This window comes from Papio anubis, chromosome 10 (genome assembly GCF_008728515.1).
Source record: "Papio anubis isolate 15944 chromosome 10, Panubis1.0, whole genome shotgun sequence".
In the NCBI taxonomy this organism is placed as follows: domain Eukaryota; kingdom Metazoa; phylum Chordata; class Mammalia; order Primates; family Cercopithecidae; genus Papio; species Papio anubis.
In genome coordinates this window covers 54,632,683-54,647,469 of record NC_044985.1, presented here as the reverse complement: position 1 = coordinate 54,647,469, position 14,787 = coordinate 54,632,683, and the positions used below count along the sequence as shown (strand labels likewise).

Genomic DNA, 14,787 nt, shown 5'->3' with positions numbered 1-14,787 from the left:
TTGGGACAGGGTCTTATTCTGTCACCCAGGCTGGAGTGCAGTGACACAATCATGGCTCACCGCAGCCTTGACCTCCCCAGGCTCAGCTGATCCTCCCACCTCAGCCTCCTGAATAGCTGGCGCTACAGGTGCATGCTATCGGCTAATTTTTGTAGTTTTTATAGAGACCCCGTCTCTTCAACATGTTGTCCAGGTGGGTCTCGAACTTCTCAGCCCAAGTGATGTGCCCTCCTCAGCCTCCCAAATTGTTGGGATTACAGGCGTGAGTCACTGTGCCAAACCCACTTACTTTTCTTTTAAAAATCATGTAATGGGCCGGGGGCGGTGGCTCACGCTGTAATCCCAGCACTTTGGGAGGCCAAGGCGGGCGGATCAAAAGGTCAGGAGAACGAGACCATCCTGGCTAACACAGTGAAACCTTGTCTCTACTAAAAATACAAAAAATTAGCCCGGCGTGGTGGCGGGCGCTTGTAGTCCCAGCTACTCACTTGGGAGGCTGAGTCAGAAGAATGGCGTGAACCCGGGAGGCGGAGCTTTCAGAGAGCGGAGATCGCACCACTGCACTCTAGCCTGGGAGACAGAGCAAGACAACGCCTCAAAAAAAAAAAAAAAAAAAAAAAAGTAATGTTCCTTTAAAAAATTAAAAAGGGGGTAGTTAAAAGAGGGGTAGTTGTTCAATGCAGAAAACTTGAAAAATGCAGAAACATAAATAAATGAAAATAAAATTTACTGTAATTCTATCACTCATAACTGTTATAAACATATACAAATATTGAAAATTAGGCTGGGCACAATGTAGTGTGCCTATAGTCTTGGCTATTAAGAAGGCTGAGGCAGGAGGATTACTTGAGCCCATGACTTTGAAGCTAGCCTGGGCAATATAGCAAGACCCCTGTCTCTAAAAAAAACAAAAACAAAACCAAAAAACATAAAATTAGAATAACATATTATATATAGTTTTGCAATATGGTTCTTTGATTTCATATTATAGAGTATATGTGTTCCTGTGTCAAATATTATATGATATCACTTCCACTGGTTATATTATATTCAGATGGATGTACTTGAATTTATTTAACAAATTGGCCTATTGGGGATGTTTAGGTTTTACTAATGTTTCAGTACTGTAATTAATGTTGTAATGAATATCTCTGTTGATAAATATTTGCCTGCATTTCTTATTATTTCCTTGGACAAAATACTTGTGGAAATTTTGATCAAATGATATGTATATTTTATGGCATCTGAAACTTACAGCTATCTTGCTTTCAAGAAAGATTGTACCAAAAAAAAAAAAAAGCAGAAGAAATTTACAAAGAAGGATTATACTAATTAATGCTGCCTCTAGCAGTGTTGGAGGATACTACTTTTCCACATTAGGAAGTTACTTTCAAAAAGATAAATTGGAACAAGCATGCACTTAGTAATGAAATCTACAACAGATTATAACTGGTTTGATGTTTAAAGAATACCAGCAAAATGCCACATCTTCACAGAGCAAGGACAGCCATGAGCCATTAAATATAATTTTAACAGGTTGCCATGCAGAGGGATTCTAGCAAAGCTTTCAAGTGTCACCTTCTATCTGGAATTAACTAAACATAAACATCAGCTGGAAGTGATTTGGACACCAACTGATCTGTGGGTTTCCTAAATCCAGGCTCAGTAGTGATTTAGTTAGGAAAATGATGGAACAGGAGCCAGGGAAATTCTCTGCTCTTGCCTGGGGCCTGACACTTGGATTTCTTGTGTCTTGGACGCTTAGCTCTTACCTTTTCTCTGCTTCCAGTTTGAAGAGTCTTAGACCCACTCTGAACTAATTAAATGGCAGGGAAAAAACAGATAGCAAAAAGTATCAGCTCAGCCGGGCGCAGTGCTGTAATCCCAGCACTTTGGGAGTTCAGGACCAGCCTGGGCAACAGTGAGACTGTGTCTCTAAAAAAAAAAATTACGTGAGTGTCGTGGCACACAGCTGTAGTTCCAACTACTGGAGAGACTGAGGTGGATTGCTTGAGCCTGGGAGGTCAAGGCTGCAGTGAGCTGAGATTATGCCACTGCACTCCAGCCTAGGTGACAGAGTGAGACCCTGTCTCAAAAAAAAAAAAATTTAAAAAAAAGTGTCAGCTAATAAGAGCTTCCACTTATTTGTTAATTAATATCTATGAACCTCTGGCACCTGCTAGCTTCACTTTGAACCAATGAATTTCAAAAATAATTAAAGTTAATGAGCTGCTTTTTGTGATAGGACCCTGACAACAGCCTTATGTTGAGTGGGAAGTGCAAAGTGGGGAAAGTGTCACTTGCTGATGAACAGGATTTCCTCATCTTCAAGATACAAGAATCCAGCCCATAGGTGAAAGTGATGATCTATTGAGTCAAAGAAGACATAGGACGGGGTTTACAAATTTAACTGAAGGACAAGTACCAACCTTAAAAATGATTTCTCTAGGCTAAAATCAGACTTTCTCCCAAAGTTCTAAAATTATTGTGTCAAAATGTTGGTAAGAATTCATGGCAAATCTTGGGCCGGGTGCGGTGGCTAAAGCCTGTAATCCCAGCACTTTGGGAGGCCGAGACGGGCGGATCACGAGGTCAGGAGATCAAGACCATCCTGGCTAACACGGTAAAACTCTGCCTCTACTAAAAAATACAAAAAACTAGCCGGGCGAGGTGGCGGGCGCTCTGTAGTCCCAGCTACTCGGGATGCTGAGGCAGGAGAATGGCGTAAACCCAGGAGGCGGAGCTTGCAGTGAGCTGAGATCCGGCCACTGCACTCCAGCCTGGGTGACAGAGCGAGACTTCGTCTCAAAAAAAAAAAAAAAAGAAAAAAAAAAGAAAAAAAAGAATTCATGGCAAAGTCTCCCATGAAGTCTGGGAACCCAAGAGTCAGTCATCACAGCCAAAGTAGGACACCAAACTTTCCATCCCTTAGTAACAAAAGTCAGAGTTGGGAATTATGGGTGTGGAGGACTAGAACACTAAGTTGGCAGCAGCTGTCTATGAATTCAGTTTGTGCAGGGTTTTTTAGTGGGAATTTCTTGAAGCAAATGCAAATCGAGTCTGGAAATGTCAGGTTGGGATCTGCCTCACTGGCTGGGAGGAAAAGATAAATCTGAGGAGGTAAAACATCATCAAAATTTATTTCCCCAAGGGATCCTGTGCTTGTCTGTATTCTACTGTAAGACAATTTTATGTGGTAAATGGTCAAACTTTTTTGTTCATCTTAATGGGAATAGATTTATTTTAATTCTTTTTTTTTTTTTTGAGACGGAGTTTCACTCTTGTTGGCCAAGGTGGAGTGCAAGGGCACGATCTCAGCTCACTGCAACCTCTGTCCCCTGGATTCAAGCAATTCTGCGTCAGCCTCCCGAGTAGCTGAGATTACAGGTGCATGCCACCATGCCTGGCTAATTTTTTTGTGTTTTTAGTAGAAATGGCATTTCACCATGTTAGCCAAGCTGGTCTCGAACTCCTGACCTCAGGTGATCTGCCTGCCTCTGCCTCCCAAAGTGCTGGGATTACAGGCATGAGCCACCGTGCCTGGCTGTAAAAATTCATATTTAAATAATTCAACTAGCTCATCAAAACCTTCGTTTTACATCTACAAGAATAGTATACTTTTTTGCCAAAATAAATGTGCTTAGGTTTAAACAATGAGATAAGTTTTATTTTATTAAAAAATTTTTTTTCTTGAGATGGAGTTTCGCTCTTGTCACCTAGGCTGGAGTGCAATGGCCCGATCTTGGCTCACTGCAACCTCTGCCTCCTGAGTTCAAGCGATTCTCCTGTCTCAGCCTCCCGAGTAGCTGAGATTACAGGCACACACCATCACGCCTGGGTAATTTTTGCATTTTTAGTAGAGACAGGGTTTCACCATGTTGGCCAGCCTGGTCTCGAACTCCTGACCTCAGATGATCCACCCAACCCTGGCCTCTCAAAGTGCTGGGATTACAGGTGTGAGCCACTGCACCCAACCAAGTTTTAAAATTAAATATGGCTGGGTGCGGTGGCTCAAGCCTGTAATCCCAGCACTTTGGGATGCTGAGGTGGGAGGATCACTGGAGGTCAGGAGTTCGAGACCAGCCTGACCAACATGGAGAAACCCCATCTCTACTAAAAATACAAAAAAAAAGGTAGCCGGGCATGGTGGCACATGCCTGTAATCCCAGCTACTCGAGAGACTGAGGCAGAAGAATCACTTGAACCCAGGAGGCGGAGGTTGTGGTGAGCCGAGATTGCCCCATTGTACACAGCCTGAGTGACAAGAGTGAAACTCCGTCTCAAAAAAAAAAAAATTAATTAAATATTATTAGTGCTGGTGGAACTTAGTTCTGCCACTAGTTGAAAATTTGGAATGTTGCCGGGCGCGGTGGCTCACGCCTGTAATCCCAGCTCTCAGGGAGGCAGAGGCGGGAGGATAGCTTGAGCCCAGGAGTTCGAGACCTGCCTGGGTAATATAGCGAGACCCCGTTCTCCACAAAAAGGAAAAAAAAAAAAAAAAGACAAAAGAAAATTTGGAATGTTGGGGAAAATTTCAAGGTAGCTATTTTGGGCTCTCCAGATTGTTGCTAGCACTCTGAAATGTATCATAGTTCATCAAATCTAAAAAGCTTTTAATTGTAAAATGAATCATTATTTTATGTACCATGAAGAAACAAGAAAATGCTGCCAACTAAACTATGATGCAGTGCTTTCTTAGCACTTAGAATTTTGTTTTACGTTTAATGAAAGCACTTTTTTAGGCTGACTAGGCATATTTCTTAAATCATATATTGCACTGCTCTGTTTCTGTGCCATTCTGTATGTGTGATAACTTTTCGTTTCAATCTCAATCTGAAAGACATTCTAACATCGATACATCTCAAATCCTGTGCTACGAATAATGCACATCACTCAACTGTGGGGACAGATGAGCAGCTATAAGCATGTTTGTGCACACGTAGGCAATGGCAATGCTTTCTTGCTGCATCCAATTTCAGAGGAGGAAAAAAGTGAAAAAAATGTGCACCTTACAATCGCTGGTATACAGTAACACCTTCCTCAGGGTTCTCTTTAAAGGGGACTGAATTGTTTTCTTTCTTGTGTCCTGAGCTTTTTCCAGAAGCACAGACTACAGACAATGGTGAGGTAATTTAGAAAGGTTTAAAGGAAATAACGAGTTGGCTATCAGAGCACTGTGACGCTTCATATTATCTGGTGATTTACGAGGCCCTGACTCAGTCACAGCCAGGTTGCTACAATGGGGGACTTCTGCATGCAGCAACTCATCACATGATTGTGATGTATGTGCAAAATCCCCAAGCAACCAGAAAGTAGAGCTTATGTAGGAGTCACCCTTGTGGCTCCATCACCCCACCATTACCCATGAACCGGCTAATAGATGAATGGTAGTTGACATGACAATTAGTTGTAGATAATTTACAGTCTCACCCCTTGATGAAATAATGATCTTTCAGTAGTGACATCCTCTAATAAATGCTCATGATGAGGGATTACTATGGGCCCAGGCTCCATTCTAACTGCTTTCCATTTGTTAGCTTATTTACTACTTAACACCAAGGCAGACGCTGTTATTATCCCCATTTTACATATGAGGGATCTGAGGCGCAGAACTGTTAATTAATTTCCCCAAGATCACATAGCTGCTAAATGTCAGTGCTAGATTTGAGGACAGGCAACTGACTTAACAGTCACCCTCTTAACCTTTATACTGTATCGCCTCCACCATATGGTACTGAAGAGCTGTAATCAAATAATAAAAATGCATACGATTGTCTAAATCCACAGCTACTAAGTAAATGTAGAAAGTAAACTGTGCTCTCTTGATTTTCAATAAAAACTTGTTTATTGATTGTTCAAAAAATGAGACAGAGGGAAGTACCCCACAGTTCGTTAAAATGAACAATAACAAAACCCATGCTGTCAACGAGTCTGGGATTGGGAGAGGGATGGAAGACTGATTTTAGGACTTTGACCATGAAGTGGGGGCAAAATGTCAAACTCAGGGCAAAAAGTTTCAGACTGTCCAAAATCCCCTTTGATGGACTCAGAGCTCAGGCGTCCTCATGTGTGCGAGCTAAAAGTCCATACCTGATTTTGACCACACAGCCCTGAGATGATATTTGGAATTTAGTGTGCTGCAAGCAATGAATTATCTCAAACTGAAATCAAGTATTAGGAAGTCTCAAATCACTGTCTGAATTCTGGCAGGCTGTGGTAAATACTGTGTCAAGGAAGTTAATTAAATCAAGGAATTGAATTTTTCTTTTTTAAAGAAATGGCCATTGGGTGTTAATCAGCTGTAAAGAAGAAAGCAGAAAGCCAAGGGAATCCATAAGAGCTTTGTCCTGTAAGCACAGTTGCCTCACCTCTGACCTCCATAACTGAGAAAGAATTTGGTTCCAGCAATATTCTCTGTGAAGTTGGTGGCTTGAATCACTGCCACGAGCAAATGAGTTTTCTCTACGGAGAATGAATTCTCCTGAACTGCTGAAACAAAGGTCTATGTTCCTGAATTTATTTGGAAGATTGCTGTAGACACCCCCTACCCTGTGCTGGAAGCTGCAAGCTGTGGCATTTAGCCTCTGGTGCACTGGAACAAAGCTCACAGAAAGGAAAACTGGCTGGGCAAGTAGTATGCCCAGGGCGAAATGTGAAAACTGCCCCACAAATCTGAGCAGGCAATAAAGGGTGGTCTTATTTATTGTATTGCCTTTTACCTTTGAGATAACGCACCTGACTGAACTATTGATTTTTTATTGCACCAGACAGTGCTATTTGGGAGCAGGTAAGGAAGAGGGGCTGAACTCTACTGATTTTGAAATCCTCTCTGAGTCAGCTGTAATGAATTACTGAACAGCTGCCACAGTATCATATTCAGAAGTTTCCATTTTTTTATGTCAATAGTCTGGAGATTTTTGCACTAAAATATTTTAACTTACATCACTGTAAAAGCTGTTATATGTTCTACTACCATGGCTAATACTGCGACCACCATCACTACTGAGTACAAACTCTTGATAGCTTTGCCTTTTGTGAAAACGTATCCCTCGTGGTGAGTTGTCTGGGACTAGGGTTGTATCCATTCCTCAGGTCCCAAAGAAACCATTTAGAGCATTTCTGCATTCTACATGTCATCTCCAGGTCCTGTCTAATCTCACGGTTCAATGGAAACAACATATCATTTGGAGAAGTATTCTATTTCATGTACTCAGATCCTATTCCATTGAGAATCTGAGGATCCTACACCTCTTAAATATTTCAAATGAAATAGTCTTCTGAATGTTCAACACTGAAAATAGAATCCTTTTGCAGAAACAAAATACAAATAGGTATAAACAATTTACCATATTTATTTTGGAGAGCACAGTTCGTAGCTCATAGTAAATAATAAATATTTATCAAATAACCAAAAACATAAATATGTAGTGGGTGCTAGTAGAGCAGCTGGACATTGCCCTCTACTAGTCACTTTTTCTAAATGACAGCTGGTGGGCTGCTCTGGCTCTCCCAGTGCCGTGGCTTGCTACTGCAGCCAAGGTTCAGATAGTTACCTGGAGGGCTGTGTTAGCTGCCCCCACATCTTTAGGGGTGCAAGTTCTGTGTCTCTTTCCTCTGTTCTCTGGAGTGGGTTACTGGTTATGAAAGAGTGCAACATTACATTAAAAGTAACAGACTATATCTAGCGGGGAGCGGGGAGGGATAGCATTGGGAGATAGACCTAATGTAAATGATGAGTTAATGGGTGCAGCACACCAACATGGCACATGTATACATATGTAACAAACCTGCACGTTGTGCACATGTACCCTAGAACTTAAAATAATAGTAAAAAATAAAATAAAAATAAAAAAATACACAATTAGAGTAGAATAATTCAACACTTGCCTCTCAGTAAATGAACGAATAGACAGAAAAATCCGTAAGGATACAGAGGATATAGAAGACTTGAACAATGCTATCAACCAGCTGGACCTAGCTGACATTTATAGAACACTCTATCCAACGTCAGTAGAACACACATCCTTTTCAAGTGCACATGGAGCATTCATCAGGACTGATAATCCACTGGGCCATGAAGCAAATCTCAAGAAATTTTAAAAGACTGAAATCATGCAGACTATGTTCTCTAATCACAATAGAATTAAATTTGAAACTAATGCCAGAAAGATAACTGGTAGATCTCACAAATATTATGTTTGATTAACCCATTGGCCAAAGCAAAAATGAAAAGGGAAATTGGAAAATCATTTGAACTAAATAAAAATGAAAACACACACACACACACGCACAAAAAGTAACAGACTGTATCTATCAGAAAGATAAAAAGTAAAAGGAATGAGAGAGAGGATGGAGAAATGCATTTTTACACACTTCTGGGGGAATGTAAATTCATGCACCTCACTGGAGGACAATTTGGAATATTTATAAAGTCTTTAAAAAGAAGATCCTGTTGGCCGGGCGCCGTGGCTCATGCCCGTAATCCCAGCACTTTCGGAAGCTGAGGCAGGTGGATTGCTTGAGCCCAGGAGTTCAAGACCAGCCTGGGCAACATGGCAAACCCCATCTCTACTAAAAATACAAGAAAGTAGCCAGGCATGGTGGTGCATGCCTGTAGTCTCAGCTACTCTGGAGGCTGAGGTGGGAGGATCACTTGAGCCTGGGAGGTCGAGGCTGCAGTGAGCCAAGATCACGCCACTGCACTCCATTCCAGGCAACAAAAGTGAGACCCTGTCTTAAAAAAAAAAAGGAGGATACTATTAAACCAAGGAATTTTACTTCTAGGAATTTTTCATAAGGAAACAAAGAAATTAGACAAGGTATATATACATGAATGTTTAATACAGCAGTATTTATAATAGCAAAAAGCCTAGAAGTTTTGTAAAATTTTGGTATGTTTTTACAATAGAATACTATGATCATTAAACGTTTATGTGTATGTATATATGACATAAAAAATAGCAAAGTAATGTATATGACAGAATAATAGCAAAAAGCCTAGGAGTTTTGTTAAATTCTGGTATATTTTTATAATAAAATACTATGATCATTAAACATGTATATATATATATCTGTCATATATATGACATAGAAAATTTTTTTTCTTTTTTATTTATTATTATTATGTTTTATAGAGACGAGGTCTTGCTATGTTGCCTGGGTGGTCTCGAATTCCTGCGTTCAAGTGATCCTCCCACCTCGGCCTCCCAAAATGCTAGGATTACAGTTATGAACCACCACACCTGGCCAGAAAAATGTTTTGAATATTGTGTTCAGTGAAAAATGACAGAACAGTTTACAGGATGTGATTTTTTTGTAAAAAGATTTTTAGCATGTTTATGATTAGATAAAAGTCTGGAAGGATACACACAAAACATTAACAGTGGTGAGATTATGGAATGTTTACATTTTCATCTTTCTGTGAATATGTATTTGTACTTTTGGCAAATAATGTGGGCTATTTGAGCAATACAAATTTGCTATAGTCAGTAATATTGAATTGTATACTTGAAATTTGCTGAGGGTAGGTTCTAACTGTTCTCACCACATATACACATCTGGGGTGACAGATGTGTTAACTAACTTGATTGTTGTAATCATTTCACTATATATGTAAAGCAAATCATCATGTGGTATACTTTAAATATATACAGTTTTATTAGTCAATTATGCCTCAGTAAAACTGGAAAAAATAATTGGTCACGTGCAACGAAAATATAGATGAGTTTTCATTTTTCTTTTCCAAATAAGAAAACTCACAAAATTCTAGTATTTTAAAGCTGAAAGCTTTTTAAAAGGACCCCTAAACTCATTATTTTACAAATAAATGTACTGAAGCCCTGGGAAGTTAGATGACTTGCCTGGAGGTGTCACCCCAGGCCGTGTCTTTTTTTTTCTTTTTATTATTATTATTTTTTATTATACTTTATGTTCTAGGGTACATGTGCACAACATGCAGGTTTGTTACATATGTATACATGTGCCATGTTGGTGTGCTGCACCCATTAACTCGTCATTTACATTAGGTATATCTCCTAATGGTATCCCTTCCCCCTCCCCTCACCCCACGACAGGCCCCAGTGTGTGATGTTCCCCATCCTGTGTCCAAGTGTTCTCATTGTTCAATTCCCACCTATGAGCGAGAACATGCAGTGTTTGGTTTTCGTTCTTGTGATAGTTTCCTGAGAATGATGGTTTCCAGCTATATCCATGTCCCTACAAAGGACATGAACTTATCCTTTTTTATGGCTGCATAGTATTCCATGGTGTATATGTGCCACATTTTCTTAATCCGGTCTGTTATTGATGGACATTTGGGTTGGTTTCAAGTCTTTGCTATTGTGAATAGTGCCGCAATAAACATATGTGTGCATGTGTGTTTATAGCAGCATGATTTATAACCTTTTGGGTATATACCCAGTAATGGGATGGCTGGATCAAATGGTATTTCTAGTTCTAGATCCTTGAGAAATCGCCACACTGTCTTCCATAATGGTTGAACTAGTTTACAGTCCCACCAACAGTGTAGAAGTGTTCCTATTTCTCCACATCCCCTCCAGCACTTGTTGTTTCCTGACTTTTTAATGATCGTCTTTCTAACTGGTGTGAGATGGTATCTCATTGTGGTTTTGATTTGCATTTCTCTGATGGCCAGTGATGATGAGCATTTTTTCATGTGTCTGTTGGCTGCATAAATGTCTTCTTTTGAGAAGTGTCTGTTCATCTCCTTTGCCCACTTTTTGATGGGGTTGTTTTTTTTTCTTGTAAATTTGTTTGAGTTCTTTGTAGGTTCTGGATATTAGCCCTTTGTCAGATGAGTAGATTGCAAAAATTTTCTCCCATTCTGTAGGTTGCCAGGCCATGTCTTAATTGGATGAGTCAGCATTTGAACCCAGATCAGCAGTTCATTGCTTGTTCTAAAAAAACGTGGCACCTCTGAAGAACTAAAAGGGGCCTAACCACAGAAGTGTTGCCAGCAGTTCTATGTGGCTTATGCAGCCTGGTGTGTGGGCACAGCCGTTCACTGGCTCTCAGTAGATCTTGAAAATAGCCCAGGACCACAGCCCACTGAACAGCTGAAAGAAAACACTCAGAGCATGAAGAATGCCTTGCGCAGCTGCCTGACAAGCTGTATTTTCCCATTTGGCAAGTGAAGTTCTCTCCAGAAAATGGTATGTTATAAAGTACTTCCTTTTCCAGGGGGTCAATGACATCTTTCATGAGAAAGACTCTAAGGCAATAAAGTAGATGCCAAGTATAGTTAAGCAGGCCCCACAGCCAGGAGGAGACAAATTGGGCCAGCCTCCATTCAGTGCAGGTTGGATTAAATTAGTAGATCAGCTGAAATTAGTAAAAGAGCAAAGTAGAGATTCTTCTTCATATGTGCTGCCCTTGCCATGGGGTTAGTTCGGGGTGACAAAAAGGAGTGGCTTCACTAGTTCAGCTTTGGGGTCTGGGTGACATGCTGCATGGATTCCTGTATCTTTACACTTGCATAGGAGACTGTTAGCCTGTGGGCAGGTGAAGCCCTTAGGCTGCCCCTTCTCCTTCCCTCCATCCAGCTTCTACCTTTGTTATTACTCCTACCTGCCCTTATGCTTCCTCCAGTGACTTGGACCAAAACCCAATTAAAAGTTAAAATTATTTGTTTTCTGGTCTGGCAAAAGGTCATCTTACCATCTTTGGGCTCGTTAGAGGAATATTTTCAGTTCCATAACAATATACCCTCAGTTATTGAGCTAATCTGATAGCTGTATTATTTTTCTAAACTGTTTTTTATTTTGTTTTTTTACTTTTCCTTCAACTGATCTCTTCTCCTTGCTTTCGAGGGGCCCTAGGCTAGGAATGCCCAAGTGAGTATACGTTTGCGGGATTTACCCAAATGATGAACTCTAGTTGCATTCGTTTGGATTAGGTTAGGCCACATATAACAGAAGAATGCATAATATCTGTCTTAAATTGAGAACAGTCTCTCATCTGGAAGTAGACCTTCTGGGTGTGGTGTTAGAGCAGTTTTTCTTTGTCAACAAAATCTTAGATTGCTATACTTTTAAGTTGCTGTCTTCAGCAAAGTGGCTTCTCTTCTCAAGGTCATCTCATGATCCAAGGTAGCTGGGAGAGCTGCAGCCATCTCAACACATTCCTGGCAGCAAGAAGGAGGAAGAGCAGAAATTACATTAAAAAAGATTGTAATGGAGAGTTTCTAGCCTGGGAGGCATCCTGTCTTCTTCAGGTGACTTTGACCCTACCTACTCTAATCCAGAATGTATTTCTCTTGCATTTTAAACTTTGAAAAGTTGACATTTCCTTCACTTCCCATTCTTGGTAGAGCATCTTATTGTGGCCCCTAAGTAATTGTAATCGGGTCTATCTCAGAATCCCACCTGCCTTTCTCAGGTATCAGGCCAGAATTCCTGCAACTCATCCTAACGCATCTCAAACAGCTCAGAACTGCCAATGCAAAACAAAAAATTCCTGAAGAAGTAGAATGTTATTCTTTCTCTCTCTTCTTAAAGCCCTGACTTTACTGATAGAGACTCTTACAAATGGAGAGGCAACTTTCCCTGTCCCCATACTTAACATTATAAAGAACTTCCCTCTATGTAATCTAAATTTCTGAGATATAACTCAAATCCATTTTATGCTTTATCATCATTGGAAATTGAGACCAATTAGCTATCTTATACTTATTTCTCAGAAGAAGAGATAGTGCTTTGGTTAACAGGTAGGTAGGGTGGATTTATTTAGATTTTTCTTTTTAAGGAGAGAGTTGCAAGGAATTTCAGTATTTTAAAATATTGCTTAACAAGCAAGAGAACATGTTGAAGATACAGTGGTCTGTAAGCATTGTATTCCCATAGCTCAAAAGCTCATGCAAGCATTTGTGAAAGTCAGGGTCTGATCTTATAGTTGTGACATTTAGACAGGGATAGACTGCCTGCTTCAAGGTTATGCCCAATACAGCTTATCTGGGAATCTGAGACAGATGTTCTATGACCAGTCTTGTCTGTGATGAGAATTCGAATTCCCCTATATCTGCAGCAACCCTTTGCACACCTAAGATTTTGATTTTTTAAAAAATCCTGGGGAATGAATTTTAAAAAACAACACAGGATGCACCATGCTGTAGTGAAAGGATATGATCTTTTTTTTTTTCTTTTCAGGATACCAGAAGCAAAACAAACAAACAAACAAATGGTATGATCTTTAGAGCAAAGAGACCTGGATTCAAATCCTACTTCTGTCACTTCCTGGCTGTATGGATTTAAGTAAGTCACTTAATTTTCCTGAGTTTCAGTTTCTCCATCTGCAAAATGGTGTCAGTCATACCTCCCGTTTTGAAAATAATCTGGGAGGAATATTGCCTTAAAGTGGTGGACGATATAAACTGCTGACTCCACTGACTATAAATATCTGCAAATGGTGTTTGGGTTTTGGATTGGGACAGGGTAGGTTGCATGAGGAATGTAAAGTGTGTTTTTTAGGGACAAGCTGGTCAAATCCAGAAGACTTCAAAGTATCCTGAGGGGGAAAGAGAAAAATGCCAAAATAAACCTATACAACTAGTTTCTCTGAAAGGCATCAGGAACTTGTTTTGTTTTTACTTTTTTGTGGGGGAGGGGGACAGAGTCTCGCTCTGTTGTCCAGGTTGGAGTGCAGTGGCACAATCTTGGCTCACTGCAACCTCTGCCTCCCACATTCAAGTGATTCTCCTGCCTCAGCCTCCTGAGTAGTTGGGATTACAGGTGCACTAATTTTTGTATTTTTAGCAGAGACGGGGTTTCACCCTGTTGCCCAGGCTAGTCTCAGACTCCTGACCTCAAGCGATCCACCTGCTTCAGCCTCCCAATTTACTTTCTTTTTCGATTTTTTTTTTTTAATTTTAACTTTTTTCCCCCTCATTTTGAACTTCTTTGTCAAGGAGAATTCCCTTTAGACAGGAAAGAAAAGATGAGGCAGGAGAGAACTGGAGCTCAAATAGGGGAAAGGTGTATTGAGCACACCTGGATTAGTGGTTCTTCATCCTGCTGCACCTGAACATCATCTGGGAGCTTAAAACTATCGAGGCTTCAGCCTCAGCCACAGAGATTCTAAGTCTGTGGGCTCTGGAGATTAGATTTTTTAAAACCATACACACAAACCCTCTGTGAATGGCTTCTCACCTTGGTGGACATTCGAATTATCTGGGGTGCTTAAAAAAGGAATACCCTGCTGGGGCTTCACCCCAGAGAAGTTGATTTAATTGCCCTGTTGACAGGTCCAGGCCCTGGTGGTTTTAAATTTGTCTCCGGTGATTCTAATGTGCAGCCGGTGTTGCATTCCACTGACCTACGTGCTCTAAATCAGCTTGAGTGATCTGACCTGGATGAATTCCAGAGTATTGAAAACACATGCAAATGAAATTACTGAACTCCTTTGATTGTCTTTAAGGAATTGTGAGGAATGTGTTGGAGGAATATAAGGGGTGATTTTAGAAAGAGTTGAGATGGGCAAATCTTAAAAAAAAAAACTCAGTTTTCAAAAAGTCAGAAGAAGAAGGTCCTCTAATCTGTACTTCTGGCAGTAAGCCCAGCCAATATTTCCTTTTATTAAAATTATGGTTTATCAGTAGTGATCAATATGAACTTTCACAGGTTCAGCAGGAAAAGACACATCAAACTGACTACACTGGCTATTTCAACAGGGTTGCCTGACATTTAGATAAGGGGTATGTGTGTGTAAGTTCATTACATTTTAGAAGGCATAGAGACACAGAGAGAGGAATGAAAACCAAGAAAACCAGCGCAT

At 40.4% G+C, this 14,787-nt stretch overlaps 1 long non-coding RNA gene across 1 annotated transcript; it reads left to right on the top strand.

The window, feature by feature from the left end:
* The first annotated feature begins 10,789 nt into the window (after positions 1 to 10,789).
* On the top strand, positions 10,790 to 13,664 carry LOC108581326. Its single transcript, XR_002516146.2, has 3 exons — positions 10,790 to 11,171; positions 12,090 to 12,232; positions 13,164 to 13,664. It is a non-coding gene; the product is annotated as an uncharacterized LOC108581326 (long non-coding RNA).
* The last annotated feature ends 1,123 nt before the right edge of the window (positions 13,665 to 14,787 follow it).